Here is a 22926-nt window from a genome sequence, read left to right as displayed (position 1 = left end):
CTATGCAAGTACATAAAATTGCAATATTTGTACAAATTAATTTGTTAAATGCATGATATCATCACTGTATTAAAAAGGGATTTTGACGAAGGAAAAATCTATTTCTGGGGCGGCCTGTGAGAAAGGTCCTTCTTTGTACCTTTCCTAATATAAATCTTCCAAATATACTAGAGAAAGATAAAAGCATGGAATGCAGAGGTTACAACCCTCGTGCGAACACCTTGTAGGTGTCGTGTATTAAACAAAGGCGTGCGAAAACCACTATTCACAGGTTGTCTTCCATTTAGATAATCCCTTCATCAATGGGGAGGGCCGTGACAGGCCCTAGAGAACATAGTTAACCTACCCCACCGACACCTACCACGCACGCCCTCTAGGACATCCTTCTGATTTTGGACTTGATCGCAAGTTGAGATTGATTTTACACAGTGTTTTTCGAAGAGTTTCTCGTTATTTCAACATGACTGACGTTGCTACTTCACCCTTACCAATGTTAAGTACCATAGTTTGTTTTGGCAGCTTATTGCAGTACCAGGCAGGCGTCACAGGCCTCTTCCCAGAAAGATTTTTCCTTCGTCAAAATCCCTTTTCTGGGCGAGGGACCTGTGTCGCCCAGTGAAATGCTCCTTAAAGCACTATTTCCAAAGGTGTAAATACTGCTAAATATACCAGAGAAAAAAGTTGCATGGAATGCCAGGAATATACCCAGCTCGCTCACTCTAATAGTGTCGGTATAGTAACTGGGGCGTGTTAGAACCCCTACCAGCGGTCCCTTACCAATTAGTCCTCTCCTTCCTCAATATCCAGCGATACTGCGAGGTGCCGTTCTACATTTTACCAGCACAATGAAACAAATTTAACGGCACAATGAAACAAACTGAACTCTTACAGAAGTGGCCAGAATAAATTTAAGAGAAAAATATACAGTATACATTATATCTAATGTATAAAGAAAATAATTACAGTACATAGCAAACAAAAAATATACTAAAAGATAAAATCTACAATAAATAAAATAGCTAATTTGATCAATCAATCCCCTGCTTCTTAAAAATGTTAAATGTTTAAAAACAGTGAAACTCTGATTCTGATAAAATGTCAGAAACTTTTCAGACCAAAACAAATGTCCTCTAAAGAACTCCGAGCCTCTTTTTTCAATTCATACAGTACAGTAATCCATTTTGCGATCGATGCAGCCCTGTCTATACACACAAAACGTAAAAGTGTTTGTCTAATTGGAAAGGGATCTCTGGTAGTGGTATCACACGCCCCAGTTTTAATACCGACACCCTTTAGGGGTGAGCGCGCTGGATATATTTCTAGCATTCCATGCAACTTTTTTCTCTGGTATATTTAGCAGTATTTATACCTTTGAAATGGTGCTTTAAGGAGCATTTCACGGAGCGACACAGGTTCCTCGCCCAGAAATAGATTTTTCCTTCGTCGGTTCCTCGCCCAGAAATAGATTTTTCCTTCGTCGGTTCCTCGCCCAGAAATAGATTTTTCCTTCGTCAAAATCCCTTTTCTAACCAGTGCACACCACTTTTTATGCATTATAAATTAATTCTCCAAATCGAGTATTATTACTGATAAAACTATGGGAAGATATCCCTACCACTCTAATTCTGCTTATATTCAGGCGGTACGTGGGAAACGATAATCATAGAGAACAAGTGCAAGGAGCCTTATCTTGCCAGTATACGATAGGAATGTTTACGTGAGGACAAGACACGAAGTGAAGAAGCACAAGGAAAACTCAGCGTTCGTGAATGGAAGATCGTATAGTACATACAATCGATGAAAACAATCATTGGTTCCCCCTTCTACCAGTATCGTGTGCTCAGATGGCTGGAATGAAGCCAATACCCGAAGTTCTGCGACCCAAAAGTCACTAAATAACCAATTACCATCCAATCGAGCAGAGTCAGACAAGTACACTGAACGTATGAACTGCTTACCAAAACGTTTTCTCAGGGAAGGGTATATCCCAGATACATAACCTCTCTAGAACATACTAGGATACTTCTCCACAGTACCGTAGATACATTCCTGGTACATTACATGCCTTCCACACAAGCGTGGTGAGAGATCAGTCAAAGGTGTTCTCGTTACTCGGCTGTAGATGAGGAGACCCATCGAACTGGTCACACAGAGACTGCTCAAGAGGTGACAAAGTGTTTAGACACCAGAGGTAATCAGGAATGTAACACTTGAACCCTTAGTGCATACCAGTGAATGTACCCCTGGCAGTGATTATGCACATGATGGTGATTGTGCACGTGGAGGCAATCATACGCATGCAGATGCACATGGAAATTCACGAATGTGAAGATGATCATAGACGTTACTTCGGGATCACGGTTGAGGAGCATGGTCTCTCGGAGATCGTTGAGCTCTTGTCAGTGAAGTTTCATCTCATGGAGACTTGGGACCAGGAGCAACCTTCTTTACATTTATGCATGGGGAAGGTATTCTTTGCTTGTGAAAGCCAGGAGAACATTCCGAGAAGTCAGCAATATCAGGAGAACTCATCAAGGCCACATGTGAAGCAAGTGGTCACCTACAATGTCAACGAAGCGTTCGGGGAACACCCATGGCAAGAGAAGGGCAAGCGCAAGGCTCTGCACCCTGAACAGCAGCAGTTGTGCCTCGTCTATCACAAGACTTAGCACTGGTTACACAGGCACGGGCCTAAGTACTGTACCTAGTACTTTAATGACTTCCCGAGGGTTGGGTTTGGTACAGCACTGTCGCCCCACGAAACCATGCTGAGGAACCCGAATGAGAATCCGGAAAGTCCGACTGAGAGGTCGTTCCATGCTTCAGTGACTTCTCGGCAGACATCACATCCAAAGATTTGGATGTAGTCTTTGGAACTCTGTAACATGCATAGGGGAAGCAGAGGAGGAAGGGCTTCTCTCTCTCCCGAAAGAAAGGGCAGAGAAGAGCAGTGACCTTTCTTCTCAACCACAAGTGAGCATACTCAGCTATACAATAGTTGTGATAGCATACGGTAGTTTCTTCTTGGTATTAGACAATAGCAGGCTCTCACTTCTGGAACAAGACTGAGCACAGGTAAAAGGCGTGTTAACAACATTACGAGTATTCAGATACTCCCTAGTGTTGCGAGCTTTGAATTTCTTCCCACTATGGGACAATCCTTGTCTCTAACTAAAAAAGGGAGGATCTTGGAACGCACCGTCTTTCCCACAGGATGAAAAACGACAAGCGTTACGCATATATGACTCCTATCAATGGGACTTCCTAGACTTCTTTGATGGTGTCTTCTATTCATTCTTCTTCAGAAGTAGCAGTGAAGACTCAGCAAAATTGAGGCAGAGGAAAAGGAAGACACTGAAATTGGTGTACTCAAGAGTCGTGCAAGCCATTGACATTGCTCTCTCGGAGGCCATAAAACCATGGCCAAAACACCTCAAATTAATCAATCAACCATGACCAGATGAACATCCTTGCCACTATCCAAGATCAACATGTGCTGAAGGAAAGAAGAAAGGTGTGGCCCCTTCCCTTTGCACTCAGTGAAGGAAGCACTCTTCTTTTGAGAGAGCCGATATCCAAGGAAAACTATCTTTCCTAGGTTAACGTTGTCGTTGTCACCACTCACACGAGGGTTAGAACAGAAAGACATGCAGTCCGACAAGAGTAAGTATCGCAAAAAAACTAAGAAATACTGTACTGTTATCAAGATACCCTGCATATCCTTGGCCTCTTCAATTAATATCCATCATACACAACCTTCTATGAGACTATTTATTCATACAAACAAAAAGATTAAAAGAGTCAGATGAGGATACCAAGAAGTATGTCAGTATTCTCCACCAGAGGCGGAAGACAAAGCGAAGGTAGCGCTACCTGCTGGGTGGAAAAGGTTTACCAGGAACTCGATAGCCATCAGTGTTTAAATTGTTAAAAATCTTAACTGGCATTCCAGCTTTGCTGAAGGCACACACTACCCCTATTAAAGATCAAACGGTTGTATTACCTATAGAAACAAACACAGTACATGTATTCTAATAGGCTAATCTAGCAGATTGCATTAGATAAAGTTGGTTTAAATAATTTATAAAGAATTTCTATTAAAAAAGAAACTCACTTAACAAAAGCAGCAAAGGAAAGTAGTATTAACCATTTTACCCCCAAAGGACGTACTGGTATGTTTCACAAAACTCATCCCTTTACCCCCATGGACGTACCGGTACGTCCTTGCAAAAAACTGCTATTTATATTTTTTTTTGCATATATTTGATAATTTTTTGAGAAAATTCAGGCCTTTTCCAAGAGAATGAAACCAACCTGACCTCTCTATGATGAAAATTAAGACTGTTAGAGCAATTTAAAAAAATATATATACTGCAAAATGCTTGAAAAAAAAACCCTGGGGGTTAAGGGTTGGAAAGTTCCAAATGGCTTGGGGGTAAAAGGGTTAAAGGCAAGAGGATAAGGGTAGGAAAGGGTATAGAATGAACACAATGGGTCCACGTAGGGACCGCGTAAGACACAAAAGGGGGGTCGAGGACACAAAGGGTCGCACTGGGTAAGGAGAGAGCGTCGAGATGTGATCGCGACGCGACCAGAGAACTTGCTGGAGATCGAGACCTGAGCAAGCATGCTCTCTGACCTGGGGTTAGCCTCAGGGCGTGTATCACTCCACCTGAGGTTATCCCTCAAAGAAAACGGGACTAGGGTAAACTACACAAAACTCTGGTCGGTTGGGAGGAGATCCCAGATACTCCTAAGAAAGTAGTTCGAGGTAAGTACTCCGTGTTGGAACAAACATGAAATAAAAAATAAGCGAGTTAATATGCAATACCGTACATGAATTTCTAATGAATTTGTCATATGAAATTGATGAGCCCAGGGTTTCTTAGCATTTTTTTTCTGAATGATTAATGAGGACTGGGGCAGAAAAACTTGGGTATCAATTGATTAAAATGTAAACACCATTTCACTATCAAAATCCAGTGTTTACTTCTGGGAGACTGATGGTAAGAGACTGCGCATGCATTACTTGCATTCGCTTTTGGCAGCTGCTGTTTTTTGTATGACAATATTACTTAACTTTTAAATCAATTTTAAGTTCTTCCAAATATTTATGCACAAATTCCCTGATAAAGTTTTACAAGAGCCATTTTTTTTACCTCCATTTCAGTTCCAGCATGACTACAGTCAGAAGTCTCCCAGAAAGGAATTAAATAATTTCTAAATTTAGTGTAAAGTCACCTATTTCAGTAATTGATTATGATGAAAACGTTGTCTGTTCATTGTACAGTACAGTCTCGCTATTGTAGCTCATCAGAGTCAAAAAAGGGATTTTGACGAAGGAAAAATCTATTTCTGGGCGAGAGACCTGTGCCGCCCAGTGAAATGCTCCTTTTAGCACCATTTCTAAGGTATATAACTGCTATATATTACCAGAGAAAAAATTGCATTGGAATGCCAGGTTGAACCCAGCTCGCTCACCTATATAAGGTGTCAGTATAATACTGGGGCATGATAATTCACAACCAGAAGTCTCACACCATTTAGATATATCCTCTTCAAAACCCCCGCCACAGTGAATAATGACTCACATGAATGCCATAAGCAGATCATCCAAGTACAGCTTAGCAGAACAGAAGAGCTGCAAGATTACACAGCTCTATGTTTATTTTTAAACGAAGTAAGGCATGGTGAAGCAAAAACCATTTGAGGAACACAATATAAACTGGAGGTGCACTCAGTAGATCGCTGACCTCCGCTGCAGCAGCTTATTTCTCGACCTTGACCATTGACATTTACATGAAATAATTGGCTTGGATTTTCATACACTCAAATATGAACCAAGTTTGAAATCTCTTTGACAAGGATGTCCAAACTTATGGCTGATTACGTGATATTGACGTTTTGCTCATCCTTGAGCTTGACCTTTGACCTTCCAAAATTTAATCATTTCCAGCTCTACAAAACAGTTTAAAATCCCTGCAAGTTTGATTACTTTACAATTAAAATTGTGGCCGTATGGTTGATGATAGGAATTTGACCATTTGCTTGACCTTGACCTTCGAACTTAGCATGTATGAATTGGCACAGATATTCATACATTCAAACACGAACCAAGTTTGAAGTCTCTGTGACAAGAATGTCCAAACTTAAGTTGTTCCGTAACTGACATACAAACCACACTATCTAATAGGAGTATTACTTTCGGCGTAGCTGAAATGACGAGCCATTAGAATTTTAAAGAGGGTTTACTACCCCACCGCTAGTTAGCGGGGTGTAGGGGAGGATAGCTTGCTAACCCCCCCCCCCCTCACACACACACACACACACCTGTGCTTCAGCTCACTTTGCTCTCGGCTCGGGTGGTAGTCGGACGTGTCCGCTCTCACCCTCGCCTCTCTCTGACAGCCATTAATGTCTTTTTGCTTTTTCTTCTACAGGTTTGAGTGTGAAGTTGGCCTCTGCGAATATGCGCACCTGTCCTGGATTACCCGACCGCCCCTGTGGAACATTCATGTCGGCAGTCGAGACGGACCCTCACACCCTTTTCCCTTACTGTAGAGGTCAACGGTGTGATAGAGGTAATAAGTGTGGTGAGTGTAGGGAGTGGTCTACCTCCCAGTGGGAGAGGTTTTCTCGGCGACGTAAGAAGAAGTCCAGGCGGGATATTTCTCCTTCGAAGTTTTCTTTGAAAGGAGAAAATCCCAAGGACTCTTCATCCGTGGCCCAAACCTCCTCCGAAGCTCCCGCTCGATCGGTCTCTTTCGAGAGACCGTCGAGTGGTAGCGTAGACCGTGGTTCTGTTTCCCGAACTCGTGGTTCGAGAGATGGCGTTGCCTCCCCTAGCGAGGCAGCTCCACCTCTCCCCCCGGGGTAGGATCTTAATTTGTCTAATTTGTTTCAGCTTTGGTCTTCCTTGGTGCTCGAGGGTTCGCCCTCCAAGGAAGCACTTCTTGACATCATCCGATTGGGTGCCGCTGTCAAGCAATCGCAGACTTTGGCAGAGGTTGATCCTCTGTCTATTGTCGACGTTATGGTGTCGGAGGTATCCAATGCGGTATCTCCTAATACCTCTGCCTCTTCTCATCCCGCAGTTGCTGAAGGCTTAGTTTCTCCCGTTCCTGCTCAACCTATGAGGGAGAAACCAAGTCCAACAGTCTCTCCTGCCGGTGATTAGTTCACTCACAGAGACTCCTCTTCGGAGGACTGCTGAAGGTTAGCTTGCTGATCCAACGGCTCCCAGAGGGTGTACTGTATACGTCGCAAGGCTCGCCTTCCTCTTCGCCGGAGAGGCCTTCCTTCACCTTATAAGACGGTGAGGCGGTGCCTCTTCGGTTCATCATCGTCGTTGCAGTCTGACGCAGAGGAGCCTCGTCATCAATCACCGACTGTTCCTGCTACGACCCTGGACCTCTCTGCGGATCGTTCGCGATCCCCTTCGGTGGAAGGTCGTCCTATCAAAGGACACGTCGACCTTCCACCCGACAGACCTGCTGACCTGCCGTCGCCGTTCCTGGCAGCTGATGCACTTTACGTGCCATGCGCCCTAACGATCTCCTGCCCATAAGGATGTTCCTGAGATAGCGCGCCAGCCCTCTCCTGCTGTTCCTGAGATAGTGCGCCAGCACTCACCTGCTCACCATCAACCTACTGCGTGCTAACACCATGCGCGCCAACGATCTCCTGCGCGCCCACGATCTTCGGATCTGGGGCGGTAGGGAAGTCTAAGACTTCACCTACTCGTCAGCACTCGCCAACACGCCATCTGCTATCTCCTGCGCGTTGTCCCTCGCCAGCGCACAACCGTGCGCCCACGCCCATCCCCTATAGCAGCTACACACCGCCAGCCTGATGTGCGCCCACAAGAGGCTTGCAAACGAACACAGGTTCCGACTGCGCGCAAGGGATATCTCTCCTGCGCATGCGCGCCCTACGACATCTTCTGGGCGCGCGATCTCTCGCCCGCATGCCCACAGGCCCTTCATCCTGATCCGCGAACATTCACCCGCGCGCGCGAGCGTACAATCAGCCTCCTGCGCACTCTCCTGTGCACGCTTCTACGCGCCATCGCTCGCCCTCACGCGCACGCATCAGCAGCCCCGAGCGCCCGACCCCAGGTATTCCCCAGCGCGCTCCCCCCCGCAATCGCCAATATCCTCCCGCGCGCGAGGCTGCAGGACAACGCACAGCAAGGTCGCCATCGCCACATTCCCCACCCCTTTCCCCGCAAACGCAGAACAGCGCGCTCGCCGGTGGAGGGGAAGGTTCCAGAAAGGTCCAGGGACATTTCTTCCTTTTCTTTTCAGGCGAACCCCCCAATGGAATTTCCTCCCAGGGAGCAGTCGATCCCTGTCCCTATCAGCCAGCAGCCGTGGTTTGGGGCACTAATCAGAGCGGTTACACAGGCTTTTAAGCCTGTTATCTCTGAATTGGGCCACAAATCCTTGGCTGCGTCTACCCCCCTGAAGAGAAAAAGGAGGAGTTTCGGACGCGGTGACTTCTCCGAGGACCAAGCTGTCTCCTCGTAAGCCTTCGAAGCAGACTCCCGCCCCCACCCCAGACTTTTTCTCCCTCCTTGTCGGGCGACGATTTCCCGTCCTCAGGGGAGTCGCATGAGGCGAGACGTTCCCCCATTGCACCAGTGAGGGAAACCCCACCTCGCGTTGGAAAGTCTTCTCAGGTAGGGGCGGAGAAGAGCCTACCTCCGTCGTTGTTGGAGTCCTGCATCCCTCCCAGGAGGGAATCGAAGGACTCTAAAACAGTACCAAATCCTCGACAAGACTTAGGACGGAGCCAACCAGTCACTCGGAGAACGTCCGCGATTCTCCCGGAAGAGCCTTTGGGGACAGGAGACTTCGCTGCGAGTCCAACATCCGGAGGAGAGCTACAGGAGTCAGAACATGCATTTTGGCAGGTTCTGACCCTTATGAGGACTCTCAATGGGTTTGCCGACCCAGAGACTCCCCCTCGAGAGGGCAAAGACACGGTCTTGGACCAAGTATTTGGGACTCAAAAACCTAAGGCCAGTGCGGCTCTGCCCTGGTCTCAGGGGGTTAAGAGTACCAGGGACAAGATTGCGGTCCAGCTCTCTGAGTTAGCCTCCTCCAGCCGATCCAGTGCCGGCAACAAGCTTCTCCCACCTCCTCGCGTACAGCAGAGGAGGTACTTCGAGATCTTGGAGGAGCCTTGTTTAGCTCTTCCCCTTCACCATTCTTTGGAAGAGCTTACCAGGGGAGTCCCTCTTGAGAGACTCTCCAACCGGCAGGTCTCATTCTCGGTGACTGAGATCCTTAATCAGGAGAAAGTTGCGAAGTGTGCTATGCAGGCCATTTCGTAGCTGGATATCTGGTTAGGGACCTTAGGTATCCTGATACGTTCGGAGTATTTCTCCAAAGAACGTACCAGGAAAGCCATGGAGACCTTTCTACTCTCAGGCACTCGCACGATCGAGTTTCTGGCCCACCAAGTCTCGAACTTGTGGGCGAACACCATCCTGAAACGTCAGGATGCGGTGGCTGATAGGTTCCATCAGAAGGTCCTTAGCACCAAGATAAGCAGGCTCAGACATTCTTCCGTGGAGGGAATGAATCTGTTTGAGCCTAAAGATGTGGAGTATGCTGCTGAGAGGTGGAGGAAGTCCCACCAAGACTCCATCCTACATAGGGTTTTGAAATCCAAGCCCTATAAGCCTCCAGCGCCCCAGCAGCCCCGTCCTACCAAGACCTTGAAACAGACAACGGCAACGAAGACAGTGGTGTCTAAGCCCTTTCCTGTCAAGGACAGGAAAGGCAAAAAGTCCTCCAGGGGAGGGAAAAATCCTAGAGTGAGCAGCCAAGGCCGCAAATGCTAGGATTGGCAGTCCCCTTGCATGTCCACCAGTGGGGGGATGCCTTCAAAGTTGCGCACACAGGTGGCAGCAACTCGGGGCCGATTCCTGGACGATTTCCGTAATCAGTCAGGGATATCGCGTCCCGTTCACATCTCTACCTCCCCTGACGACGAATCCAGTGTCATTGAGCTCCCTTGCCATGGGATCAGCAAGGGGGCAGGCCTTTCGGACAGAAGTCCACACCATGTTGAAGAAGGGCGCTCTCCAAGAGGTCCTCGACGGGTCCCCAGGCTTCTTTAGTCGACTCTTTCTTGTAAAGAAGGCGTCTGGAGGCTGGAGACCAGTCATCGACCTCTCGGCTCTGAACACGTTTGTCAAACAAAATCCGTTCAGCATGGAGACCGCAGACACGGTCAGCCTTGCAGTGAGACCACAAGACTTCATGTGTACACTGGATCTGAAGGACGCGTAATTCCAGATCCCAGACCATCCGTCTTCAAGGAAGTACTTAAGATTCAGCTTAGACAACAAGGAGTACCAGTTCAAGGTGCTGCGTTTGGGTCTCTCTACAGCACCACAGGTTTTCACCAGTGTTTTCACCCTAATATCGTCGTGGGCACACAGGATCGGCATTCGTCTCCCCCGTTATCTGGACGACTGGCTGATCCTAGCAGACTCGGAGTCATCCCTTCTTCAACACCGAGACAAACTTCTGGGACTTTGTCAGGATCTGGGGATCATGGTAAATCTCGAGAAGTCCTCTCTGCTTCCCACTCAAAGACTGGTATACCTAGGCATGATTATAGACACCAATCTCCACAAAGCCTTCCCATCGGACGACAGGATTGCAAGGCTGAGGAAGGTCGCAAGGCCTTTTCTCAGATGAGAAGAGCTTCCAGCCCAATCGTGGTTACGTCTCCTCGGTCACCTCTTATCTTTGGCTCGTCTAGTTCCCAACGGTCGCCTCAGGATGAGATCCCTCCAGTGGCGACTCAAGTCCCGGTGGAATCAAGGTTACGATTCCCCGGACGTCATGATCCCTATGGCACCTGCGGAACGGACGGACCTCCAGTGGTGGGTGACAGACGAGAACCTACGAAGAGGAGTGGATCTTCTCGTCCTCCCCCCGGATTTGATGCTGTTTTCGGACGCCTCAAAGAAAGGGTGGAGGACCCACGTTCTGCACCACAGGACCTCAGGCCTGTGGTCAGAATCAAAAGTGCCTCCATATAAATCTTCTAGAGATGAAGGCAGTTTTCTTGGCCCTTCAACAGTTCCAACAATACCTGGTGGGTCACTCTGTGGTGGTGATGAGCGACAACACCACAGTAGTGGCTTACATCAACAAGCAAGGAGGTACCTTTTCGAAGCAGCTATCCCATCTTGCAGTGGAGATACTGAGATGGACCGAAGTCCACTCGATTCCACAATCGGCACGTTTCATCCCAGGCAAGAGAAATGTGCTCGCCGACAATCTGAGCAGAGCGACTCCGATAGTGAGTACCGAGTGGTCTTTGGATCATCTAGTAGCCAACAAAGTCCTGACTTTGTGGGGTTCCCCAACTGTGGAGCTGTTCGCAACAGCTTTGAATTTCAAGCTTCTACTGTACTGCTCCCCAGTCCCGGATCCCAAGGCGCTCTGGCAGGATGCCTTTCAACAACGGTGGGACAACATCGACGTGTACGCCTTTCCCCCGTTCTGTCTGATGAGGAGGGTGCTCAACAAGATCAGAATATTGGTCAATCTTTCAATGACCCTCATAGCTCCGCTATGGCATCACGCGGAATGGTTTTGCGGACCTTCTGCAACTCCTAACGGAACTTCCGAGAGAACTCCCTCCGCGACACGATCTACTCAGACAACCACATGCCAACATCTTCCACAAAGCCGTAGCTTCGCTACGACTTCACGCCTGGAGACTATCCAGCATCTCCTCGCTGAGAGGATTTTTGCAACAAGTTGCGATCAGGATGTCTGGACATCTGCGAAAATCATACGCATATGTGTCTACCAGGCAAAGTGGAAAGTCGTCTGTGGTTGGTGCCGTGGAAGGAGTATCTCTCTACTCAATGCCACTATTCCAACAATAGCGGAGTTCCTCGTGTATTTGCGAGAAGAAATTCGCCTTTCAGTCTCGGCGGTGAAAGGCTATCGCTCAGTCTTAATTCTAGCCTTCAGGGTCAAAGGAATGGACATTTCTTCTTCGCTAGAACTTTACCTACTCATACTAAGTTATGAACTTACCTGCCCTCAGTCGGAAGTGAGACCACCTCCATGGAACGTGGTTCGAGTTCTCAGGTCTCTTAAGAGACTTCCCTATGAACCATTATGCCAGGCTTCAGATCGCCACATAACTTGGAAGACGGTGTTCCTACTAGCTTTGGCTTCGGCCAAGTGAGTCGGTGAACTTCATGGTCTCTCGTACGACATCGCCCATTCAAGGGGATGGGGGGAAGTAACGTTCAAATTCGTCACTCAGTTTATTGCTAAGACTCAGAATCCGAGGGTGGCGGATCCTCGGTTCGACTCCTTCCAGATTTCGAGTCTCCGTTCTGTAACAGATGACCCAGATCATCTCCTACTGTGCCCAGTAAGGAGCTTGAGGCTATATCTCAAAAGAACGGCTGCAATCCGTCCTCAGGTACAAGCGTTGTTTGTTAGCACTGGGAGGACTAAGAGGAGGGTCACCAAAAATACCATATCGGCATGGATTCGTAGGGTCATACATCTGTCCCTGAATCCAGACCCTCCTCCGTCACGTCGCCCTAGAGCACATGATGTCAGGGATGTAGCTACATCCCTGGCCTTCAAGAAGAATTTCTGAGTGATGCAGTTTCTTCAGGCTGGGGTGTGGAAGCGTCAGACGACCTTCACAGCCCACTACCTGCAAGACGTGACCCCCAGAAGGCTCGATACGTTCTCTATTGGCCCTGTGGTGGCTGCACAACAGCTGGTTTAAAATCTCAGGCTCCTTATTGGACAAGTAGCAGAAGGTTAAGGGCATTGTTACCCGGTCTTATTCTGCATGAATGAAAAGGTTTGTCTGGCCCTTATTCTTTTCTTCATCTTCCCCTCTCTTGGGGAAAGCAGCATCCTGGGTTCTCTGCACAGCTGACCTCAAACCACTGCAGGTAAACCATGTTTCCTTGTGTTCCTAGTATTAAGCTAATACTGTCACATCCCCATACCCTGACGAGGTGGTATTGGGAGAGTCCTAGCCTAGAATTCCATCAGAACAACTCCAGGTCAACTTCCTAGGACGAGTCACGCTTTATTATACCTTCACACACACCTTGCGTAGGCCGCAGTCCTTGCGTAGCAAGGTTCTAGCGAGGTGCAGGGACTCCTTATTTTTGAGTGCTGACACACTCAAATAACGAGCCCCCGGGCAAAGCCAAAAGCCAGTACTGGCTGGGACGTTACACCCTTCCTAATGGGTGAGTCACCCTTATTAAATAGCGTGGTTTGTATGTCAGTTACGGAAGAAATGACAAATTCGTAGATAATTTGTATTTTTCCTAACTATACAAACCTTACCTATTTAATCAAACTTGCCCGCCAGCCCTATCCCCCTTGAAGTCCTACCTCCAAGCAAAGTGAGCTTAAGCACAGGTGTGTGTGAGGGGGGGGGGGGGGGTAGTAGCAAACTACCCTCCCCTAACCCCCGCTAACTAGCGGTGAGGTAGTAAAACCTTGTTAAAATTCTAATGGCTCATCATTTCAGCTACGTCGAAAGTAATACCCCTATTAAATAGCTAAGATTTGTATAGTTAGGAAAAATACAAATTATCTATGAATTTGTCATGCTAATTACGTGATCATGACCTTTAATCTTGTCCTTCCAAAAATTTAATCATTTCCAGGTTTTTACATAACAGTTAAACCTTGCAAGTTTCATTACTCTACGATTAAAATTCTGGCTAGGAAGGTCTTCTCTAACAAACAAACACACAGGGGGTAAAACATAACCACCTTCCAACTTCATTGTCAGAGCTAATTACAGTACAAGGTAATTATGATAGTTTAATTTCACAACTTACCTGAACCATATATATTTCCAACTGGTTATCTTGTGTTTATTAAGTATTTCTGAAGATTACTAATGGTACAAACCACTCATTTTTGGGGTTCCCCTCTTCAAACCTAGGTTTCCCCTTGGGATCCACCATAATTTTAATATATGGGTACATACAAACATAAACCAAGGCACTTCCCCCAATTTTGGGGGGTAGCCAACTTCAAACAACTGAAACAAAAAGGGGACCTCTCCTCTCTACGTTCCTCCCAGCCTGACAAGGGACTCAACCGAGTTCGGCTGGTACTGCTAGGGTGCCACAGCCCACCCTCCCCCGTTATCCACCACAGACGAAGCTTCATAACTCTGAATCCCCTACTGCTGCTACCTCCGCGGTCATCCAAGGCACCGGAGGAAGCAGCAGGGCCTACCGGAACTGCGTCACAATCGCTCGCCCTTCATTCCTATTTCTAGCACGCTCTTATATGGGTGAGGTAGGAAAACTCATGAACGGGTGCTTTGCCCCAATATTCACGATCAGAAATGGATCAAACACAAGATAGCGAGTAGGAAGAATATAAGGTTCTTGTATTTGACTAAAAATTAAAGTATTATATATCTACCGATAAGAGCATTATGTATCCTATTCTGACTGACTGTTGCAGAAACACTAGACTTTCTTCTTAGTGATTTCATACTTTGTTAACCCTTTTACTCCCAAAGGATGTACTGGTATGTTTCACAAAACTCATCCCTTTACCCCCATGGAGGTACCGGTACATCCTTGCAAAAAAATGCTATTTAAATTTTTTTTGCATATTTTTGATAATTTTTTGAGAAACTTCAGGTATTTTCCAAGAGAATGAGACCAACCTGACCTCTCTATGACGAAAATTAAGGCTGTTAGAGCAATTTAAAAAAATATATACTGCAAAATGTGCTTGAAAAAAATAACCCCTGGGGGTTAAGGGTTGGAAATTTCCAAATAGCCTGGGGGTAAAAGGGTTAAAGTAGTAAATAAAATTTTGCCTCTTTTATTGCCGCTTTTAGTTGTTTTATTATGATGGAACAATGATAAGCAATTAAACTATATTCATTAGGAATGAATTTTCAGTTTTGCCTATACTATTCTATACCAATTTAGAGAAGTCATAGACACATTTGCTTATCAAGCGAATGACAATTTCCCAATTTCATAGAATTCAACCCAACATCTTCATTTCAAGACAATCAATCAAGATGGATCAGCCTTTCAAACTATATATATCGCAATTCAAATGCATACTTTACACTTTACACTACTTTTCTAAGTTGCTTTCAGTTCATCTGGTTACTGAAGGCAAACAAAAGATCCTTTGTAGTTGGTTGGGACGGACCGATTCAGTACATGATGTGGGTAAATATTTACTAAATTACGATACAACAATATCCCAACGAATAAAATAAAATATTTCTAGTGTATTTACTGGTATTCTGAACTGTTATGGTGCAAACAAAAAGGGGAACAATTTATCAATATTTTTAGCATATTAAAACTAAATTTATAACAGAAAAACATTTTTACCACCATTTTAAATGAGAAACAAACAAAAGAACATCACTTAATCCTTTTACCCCAAATGGACGTACTGGTACGTTTCACAAAACTCATCCTTTTACCCCCATGGACGTACCGGTACGTCCTTGCAAAAAACTGCTATTTACAATTTTTTGCATATTTTTGATAACTTTATAAGAAACTTCAGGCAGTTTCCAAAATAATGAGACCAACCTGACCTCTCTATGACGAAAATTAAGGCTGTTAGAGCAATTTAAAAAAAATATATTGCAAAATGTGCTTGAAACAAAAAAACGCTGGAGGTTAAGGGTTGAAAAGTTCCAAATAGCGTTGGGGGTAAAAGGGTTAACCTACGATTCCCAACCAAACCCAAGAGCCATATCCGTTATTTGTTTACAAGACCAAGTTCTCCATTTACTCCCAAATTATGCAGTCCTGCAGCTCTCCTCTTCTTGTACAATAATTAGGTTTTTTAAATTTTGGGAAAGCAAAAAATGGCAAGATATGTTGAGCAAGGGGGTGGGGCTATAAGAAAACTATCTTGGTTTCCTCACTAAACGACATAGAACTGATATCGTCAACATAGGCAACCGAACAGAAGTTTGTGATGTCAGCGTACATAAACAGAAGTTCGTGATGCCAGCGTACATTTGATATACTGTATAATTAAAATATATGTTAAATTAAAGATAATTACTCATTTTTTAATTCAGTATATATTTTGAATATATATCAAATGTACGTTGGCATCACAAACTCTATTAGGTCGACTATGTTGACGATGTAAGTTCCAGGTAGTTTACCGAGGAAACAAAGCTAGTTTTTAATAACCTCTCCTCCCCCTCAACATATCTTGTCCTTTTTTTCTTTCCCAGTATTTAAAAAACCTCCTAATTACTGTCCAAGAAAAGGAGACCTGCAGAACTGCATGATTAGGGAGTAGATGGAGAGTATTGTCTTGTAAACAAATATCGCCGTATCCTTACCTACCAGGGGGGGGAGAGTATCCCAGCCCACTACGACCACCCTTAAGACTGCCATTCCTTAGCTTACCCCAAGACTAAGTCTAAACACTGTTTGCTTCCCAAACAGCTACACTCCTGGGAAGGTAACACTATATCATAATATTGCATATATCGTAAAACTAGCTGCATAATATATTTAAGACAGACAATATTCCCACTAAAAGCAGAAATTCTGGTTAAACTTCGTTAGGATACATCAGGGTACATCTCTCTAACTATTTAATGGACGCAAACATATATATCAATTTCGAAGAAAATGGGAGTTTTCCTATAGGAAAACCATATTTTGTATAGGAAAATGTTATCCTGACCGGTGTGACGGTCTGAACGATCCCACGGTCTCAGAATTCTCCTTGATAATCTGCGCATGCGCGAACATTACCGTTTGCCAGTGCATACGAGGTTGATGTTTTATATTCCTGTAATGTTAGCAAGCGCAGTTTAACATTACCGCTTGCAAGTACATACGAGCTTGATGTTTTATTTTCATGCGAGCGAAGCGAGCTAATGACGGAAAAGAACCATTATACAATGTCAAGGAGAATTCTGAGACCGGGGGATCGTTCAGACCGTCACACCGGAACTAAAATAAAACTAAAATCCCAATTAACTACATACACCTCAACTCTTTAGTGTTAATATGAAACTCAAAGGATATATCTACCTTCAAAACATCAAAAACTAAAATCCTTTTTGCAGCTTCTCAATCTCAGCTTGGGTTTGTTCCATCTTCCTTCTCAGCCGTTCCCTTCTTCCTTTCAACCACTCGATCCTCCAACTCTTGAACTGGTACCCACATACAAAACCGATGAGCAGCGTGACGCCCAAAGTCACAGATAACGCATTTGAACTCAAGGTCACTTCGTGATGTGCCATAATAAGAAAATACGCCGGAATTTTGAGTCCAGTTGCTATGTGCTCGACGGCCTGAGGGTGAATACTAACCCAACGTGACTTTGTTTACGTCTTCGCTTCAAGACAAGTTCTTCTTCTTCTTCGACAGCCGTGGAAGAAACCTGGTCGTCCTTGATCGTTTAACAGACACTTACCTTCTTTGATAGTTTAATCAATTATAATCTATTGTTTGCTTTATCAAATTATAACTATGATTAAGTATGTAATTTCAGCCTCTGGGAAATAAACATATAAGGTTTATGCTAATTTACTTTGGGTAAATTTGAAATTATTCATGTAGAAGGTGTTTTCATTTGTAAAAACTATTTGTTACTAAATGTATTTTTTGGTTTATGTAAATTATTACTAGGTTTTACTTTTGTACTTAGCTTTTGTTCATTTATGTAAATTGAAGATAGAGTGGGCTGTCTAGCAAGACTAACAGCTCCTTTTGACCACTGTTTGTCAATAAATTGTTTGAATTTGAATTTGAATTTCTCCTTATTACACTTTAAATTTTTCATTCAATACATTGTAATTTATTCTATGGTTTTTCCAACATATTCTCGCTCACTAACTTAAAACAAAAGACGCTTTGTAAATATATGTAAAGTATTGGAAAAATTTCAAGTACGAGAATTAAAGTATTGTAAAATTACCGTAAAAGTATATTTAATACCACTGATGTAAATGCATTAATTGCCATAAGTCATCACTGTCATAGCTATGAATGGTACTTAAGCTGTCCTCAATTGTACTCAACTGATTGATAGCTTGCACTGCTAGGTATCAGTTAGTACTTTACAGCATGTACTTTATTAATGAATAACTAAGTTACATTGGCTTAGTTCTATTCCACCAAGTAAATGAAATGTTAATTCCACCCACTACAGTAAATGTAGCAAAGCATTTAATGATAAATTTTCATAACAGTGAAAAGTTATAAAAAGATGTACAAACACAACTTCAATGGGGTCATGGTCACACATTTCAAAACGATTTTGGGATATTAATCGCTCTCTCTCTCTCTCTCTCTCTCTCTCTCTCTCTCTCTCTCTCTCTCTCTCTCTCTCTCTCTCTCTCTCTCTCTCTCTCTCTCTCTCTCTAATATTTATTGGTGCACGCTCTCTTGAATATAATAATTTCATAAATTATCAATAAGATTATTCAGCTTCATGCACAGCCTTGACGGTGTTCCCATTATCTTAGTGATAAGGATATAATACTTTCAACGAAATACTAGAAATGAAGACAATGATAGAAAAAGACTGAACAATCATTATTCATTATATTTGTTTTTAAATGAAAAATATGTTACATTCGTGTTTGAGTACAAACTATTAGAATATTGGAATATCCTAGTTTCCTTTGTTCAGTGGATTATTTTTTCCAGTTGGAGCCCTTGGGCTTATAGCATCTTGCTTTCTTCAACTAGGGTTGTAGCTTAGGTAGTAATAATGATAACAATTGTGGGCCTTATGTAATATACAGTATATAGTATACAGCAAATAATCATAACATATAAGAACAAAGTTTGCCAGAAAGTTGATAAATATATAGCTAACAAATAGAGATCTACCTCTTCTCTCTCACCGTTATCCCTACATTAAGGGGTCGGTTGCCTGATGCGCCCTCTCCAGTTTCTTCTATCAAAGGCATCCTCTTCCACCAAACCTCTTCTCTCCATCTCATCCTTCACCTTATCTCGCCATCAAACTCTCTACCTTCCTCTTGATCTTCTTCTAGCAGGGTTTCTCCCAAGCTTTCCCCACCATTCATCCTCAACACATGCCCACACCACCTAAGGCGTGACACTCTTCTCACCTCTGCAGTCTTCACCACGTAGGCCATACTTCATTTTCCAATCTTTCAAGTAGTTATTCTCACCTCTGTCCTCTCATGTTTTGCTTCCTCTCTTTGTCTTTGAACCCACATTTCTGATCCATAGGTTAACACTGGTCTTATTACCGTGTTATAGAACTTGCCTTTTAGCTTGATTGGCATTTTCTTATCACATACCACTCCCACTACTTCCCCCAAAAGCGGCTTTTATCCTATTCTCAACTTTAGCCTTGCATCCTACATCCTGATTTATAGTAGATCCTAAGTATCTGAATTGTTCCACCTGTTATATAACCAAGCATCTACTTTTACTATCTCGTCACTGCTTTCCTTACTGCTCACCATAGCTTCAGTCTTATCCAGATTTACTCTCAAGATAACCCTCTCCAAAGTCTCTTGCCACTCTACAACCTTCTTCTGCAAGTCTTCCTCAATTTCTTCCCGCAGAAGATACCAAATTATCTACATATACAAACTCCCACAACACTTCATTTCTAATCACTTTGCTTAATACATTCATGACCACACCAAACCAAAAATGACAATGATTTAACCCAACACTAACTTCAAAAAATTTCTATTTCCATACAGCTATTATTACTTTAGTCCTTCTTCTTATGTACATCATCTCTACCATTCTACTCAACTTATCTAGGACTTTCCTCTTCCTAGAGAACCAAAATATAACTTACCAGTATCCTGTTATTATACCACAAGTCTTCTCTAGATCTGCAAAAGAACAGAAGCTACTGGTTTCCCTCAAGCCTCTTCTCATGTAGCTGTCTTACTATAAAGATGGCATCCAGTACCTTTGTCCCTCATGAATCCATACTGTTTTTTCCCAATCTTTACAATCTCTCAAGTAGCTGCTCAGAGAGTTTCAAGCTATGTTCTGTTAGTTTAATTCCATTGCAGTTACCACAATTGTTAACATCACCTTCTGCTTAATCATAAATACCATTAGACTTTCCTCCCAGTCTTAAGGTCTATATGATGGTCCACAATTGAGACAGCAGTGTAGGCTCATCCAAATCAGGAACTCTGATACGACTGGTGTGAGAAACCCATATAAAATGATGGGTAAATATTTAGACAGATATGCACATATTCAATCCTTCCCACTTTCCTTACTACAACATAGCAGTTGTGGTTTCAGAGTGTACCTCTCAGGGTACTCCACTCCTTACCCGGGGGACGGAAGAGACCGAGTAGTTATACATCTGGCAATAACGGTCATGACTGAAAAAAAAAATATATATATATATATATAGATAGATAGATAGATAGATATATATATATATATATATATATATATATATATATATATATATATATATATATAAAATATACACTTGCTCTTTATTGTGTAGAGGAGATGATGATGATGATGATGATGAAATTCAAAACCAAAAATCGGATTACAAAACATTGGGTACCTACAGGAAGTAGGTATTTTCTCTTTCAGCAATGATGGATTTGATTGGATTATAACTTTAAAGCAATAAAGGCCAGGCACTGGGACTGATAGAATCATTCAGTGCCATCATACATGTTAAAGCTGTTAAAAACCATACTCACTCTTGGCTGCGAGCCATTCATTCTAGTTTAAAGGCTTAAAGGCTGCTCATGAATGGCAGAGGCAAGGGACAGTGACACTGCCCTAGCAAGCAGCACAATACACTAGAGACTGACCATGTATCATATGATCAGTGCCTAAGCCCCCTTTCCACCAAAGCTAGGACCAGGTAGGGCCAGGCAATTGGTGCTCATGACTTAGCAGATAGACATATAGGGTCCCCTAAAACCCCATCCTTAGCTCACAAGGATGGTAAGGTTGGAGATAATAAAGGAACCATCAACCCCCATCCTTAGCTCACAAGGATGGTAAGGTTGCAGATAATAAAGGAACTAACGAGTCTGAGCGGGAGTCGAAGCCCCGTCTGGCGATCACCAGGCAGAGACGTTACCAATCCGTACACATCCCTAGCAATGCATTATATGGGTCACAAAGAAGAACGATTCAACTAATTTGCCAAATTTGAGAAGACGAGGCTATGGTTCATGTACAGAATACTGTATCACTAAAAGTTATCTTTCGTAAATCAACATTTTGGTTCCAGTTAAAGGTTCGGTGTAGTTCACACAGCAAGTTCGATTCAAGTCAGAAGAAGGATGCAGATTTAGATTCACAAAGTGATAGGTCAGCTACTTTTCTGTGAACAATAAATTGGATGGGAGAGTTGGTTGCAACTCAGTGGTTTACAAAATCAGTTTTCACAAGTTCATGCAAAAGAAACTAGTTTTACTAGAAATTTACTTGGCAATGGGTGCTGTAGTAATTGTGAGATATGGTATATAGTATGGTAAATAAGAACTTAACTGTTACAGTAATTTATTTGTTTATACTTTCAGTTATACCTTTATTTTTTCTATGAGTTAATTCAAGGTTTTATTCACCATACAAACATTACATTTAAACTGTTGATAGTGGGTAGTTTGGAATACAACTGGTTAACCACAGTGATTAAAAGTTTATTTGGTGTTAGGATGTTAACTTTTAAATGAGCCTTGGATAGTTGATACATTTATCAATCCCAATTGATACTATTCCATTTCTATCCTTCATTATCCAACCTTCATTGGGGTATGTGAAACAGCAATATAAACAGCAGGGGAGATTAAAAAAATTAGCAGGTCTTTAATCAAATTTATTATATCTATGCTCGCCTAATGTTCATATTCATGGCTGGGTTTACGGATTGATAAGAAAATTTGCAGGCATGGACTGGCATAGAAAGGACATTTCTGAGGCCTTTGTCCTGCAGTGGATTAGTTACGATGATGGTGAATGTTGTTATTATTATTATTATTACTTGCTAAGCCACAACCCTAGTTGGAAAAGCAGGATGCTATAAGCCCAAGGGCTCCAACAGAGAAAGTAGCTCAGTGAGGAAAGGAAAAAAGGAAAAATAAAATATTTTAAGAAGAGCAAGAATATTAAAATAAATATCACGTGATAAACTATACAAACTTTAAAAAACAAGAGGAAGAGAAATAAGATATGAGATAAAACTGTGTTTGATTGTACCCTCAAGCAAGAGAACTCTAACCAAGACAGTGGAAGACCATGGTTCAGAGGCTATGGCACTACCCAAGATTAGAGAGCAATGGTTTGATTTTGGAGTGTCCTTCTCCTAGAAGAACTGCCTACCATAGCTAAAGTCTCTCTTCTACCCTAACAAAGAGGAAAGAGGCTGCTGAACAATTACAGTGCAGTAAGAAGAATTATTTGGCAATCTCAGTGTTGTTAGGTGTATGAGGACAGATGAGAATATGTAAAGAATAGGCTAGACTATTCGGTATGTGAGTGTGTAGGCAAAGGGAAAATGAACCGTAACCAGAGGAAAGGATCCAATGTAGTACTGTCTGGCCAGTCAAAAGACCCCATAACTCTCTAGTGGTGGTATATCATCAGGTGGCTGGTGCCCTAGCCAACCTACTACCTACAGTACACATGAAGCTCTTCCACTTCATCGCCAGTGATGTCGAGACTAATGATCAGGTTTTCAGTTTCAAAAACTGAAATGCACGAGAAAATACGTCGTTCCTTGGAATAGTTAGTTGCAATCAACTGCCAAAAAGCAGGATAGTAACAAGAGGAAAGGCATTTTACTGGGAGTAAACAGGAAACTTTAATTTTGGGGTAACCATCGACATAGCTTTAAATAAAAGTACTATGAAGATCAGGCAGTTATATAAATA

The 22926-nt window shown here is 43.3% G+C and overlaps 1 protein-coding gene across 1 annotated transcript in view; it reads right to left on the bottom strand.

Annotated features, from left to right (window-relative positions):
* LOC137621421 (isoaspartyl peptidase/L-asparaginase) overlaps positions 1-17423 on the bottom strand; it is a 64168-nt gene extending 46745 nt beyond the window's left edge. The window contains exon 1 of the mRNA XM_068351720.1: positions 17093-17423. The gene's annotated coding sequence lies outside the window, so the exon portion shown is untranslated. The remainder of the gene's footprint in view (positions 1-17092) is intronic.
* Positions 17424-22926: the final 5503 nt, after the last annotated feature.

The sequence above is a fragment of the Palaemon carinicauda genome, chromosome 28 (assembly GCF_036898095.1).
Source record: "Palaemon carinicauda isolate YSFRI2023 chromosome 28, ASM3689809v2, whole genome shotgun sequence".
NCBI classification, from domain to species: domain Eukaryota; kingdom Metazoa; phylum Arthropoda; class Malacostraca; order Decapoda; family Palaemonidae; genus Palaemon; species Palaemon carinicauda.
The sequence above is the reverse complement of the archived record's forward strand: the minus strand, read 5'-3'. Positions and strand labels throughout refer to the sequence as shown.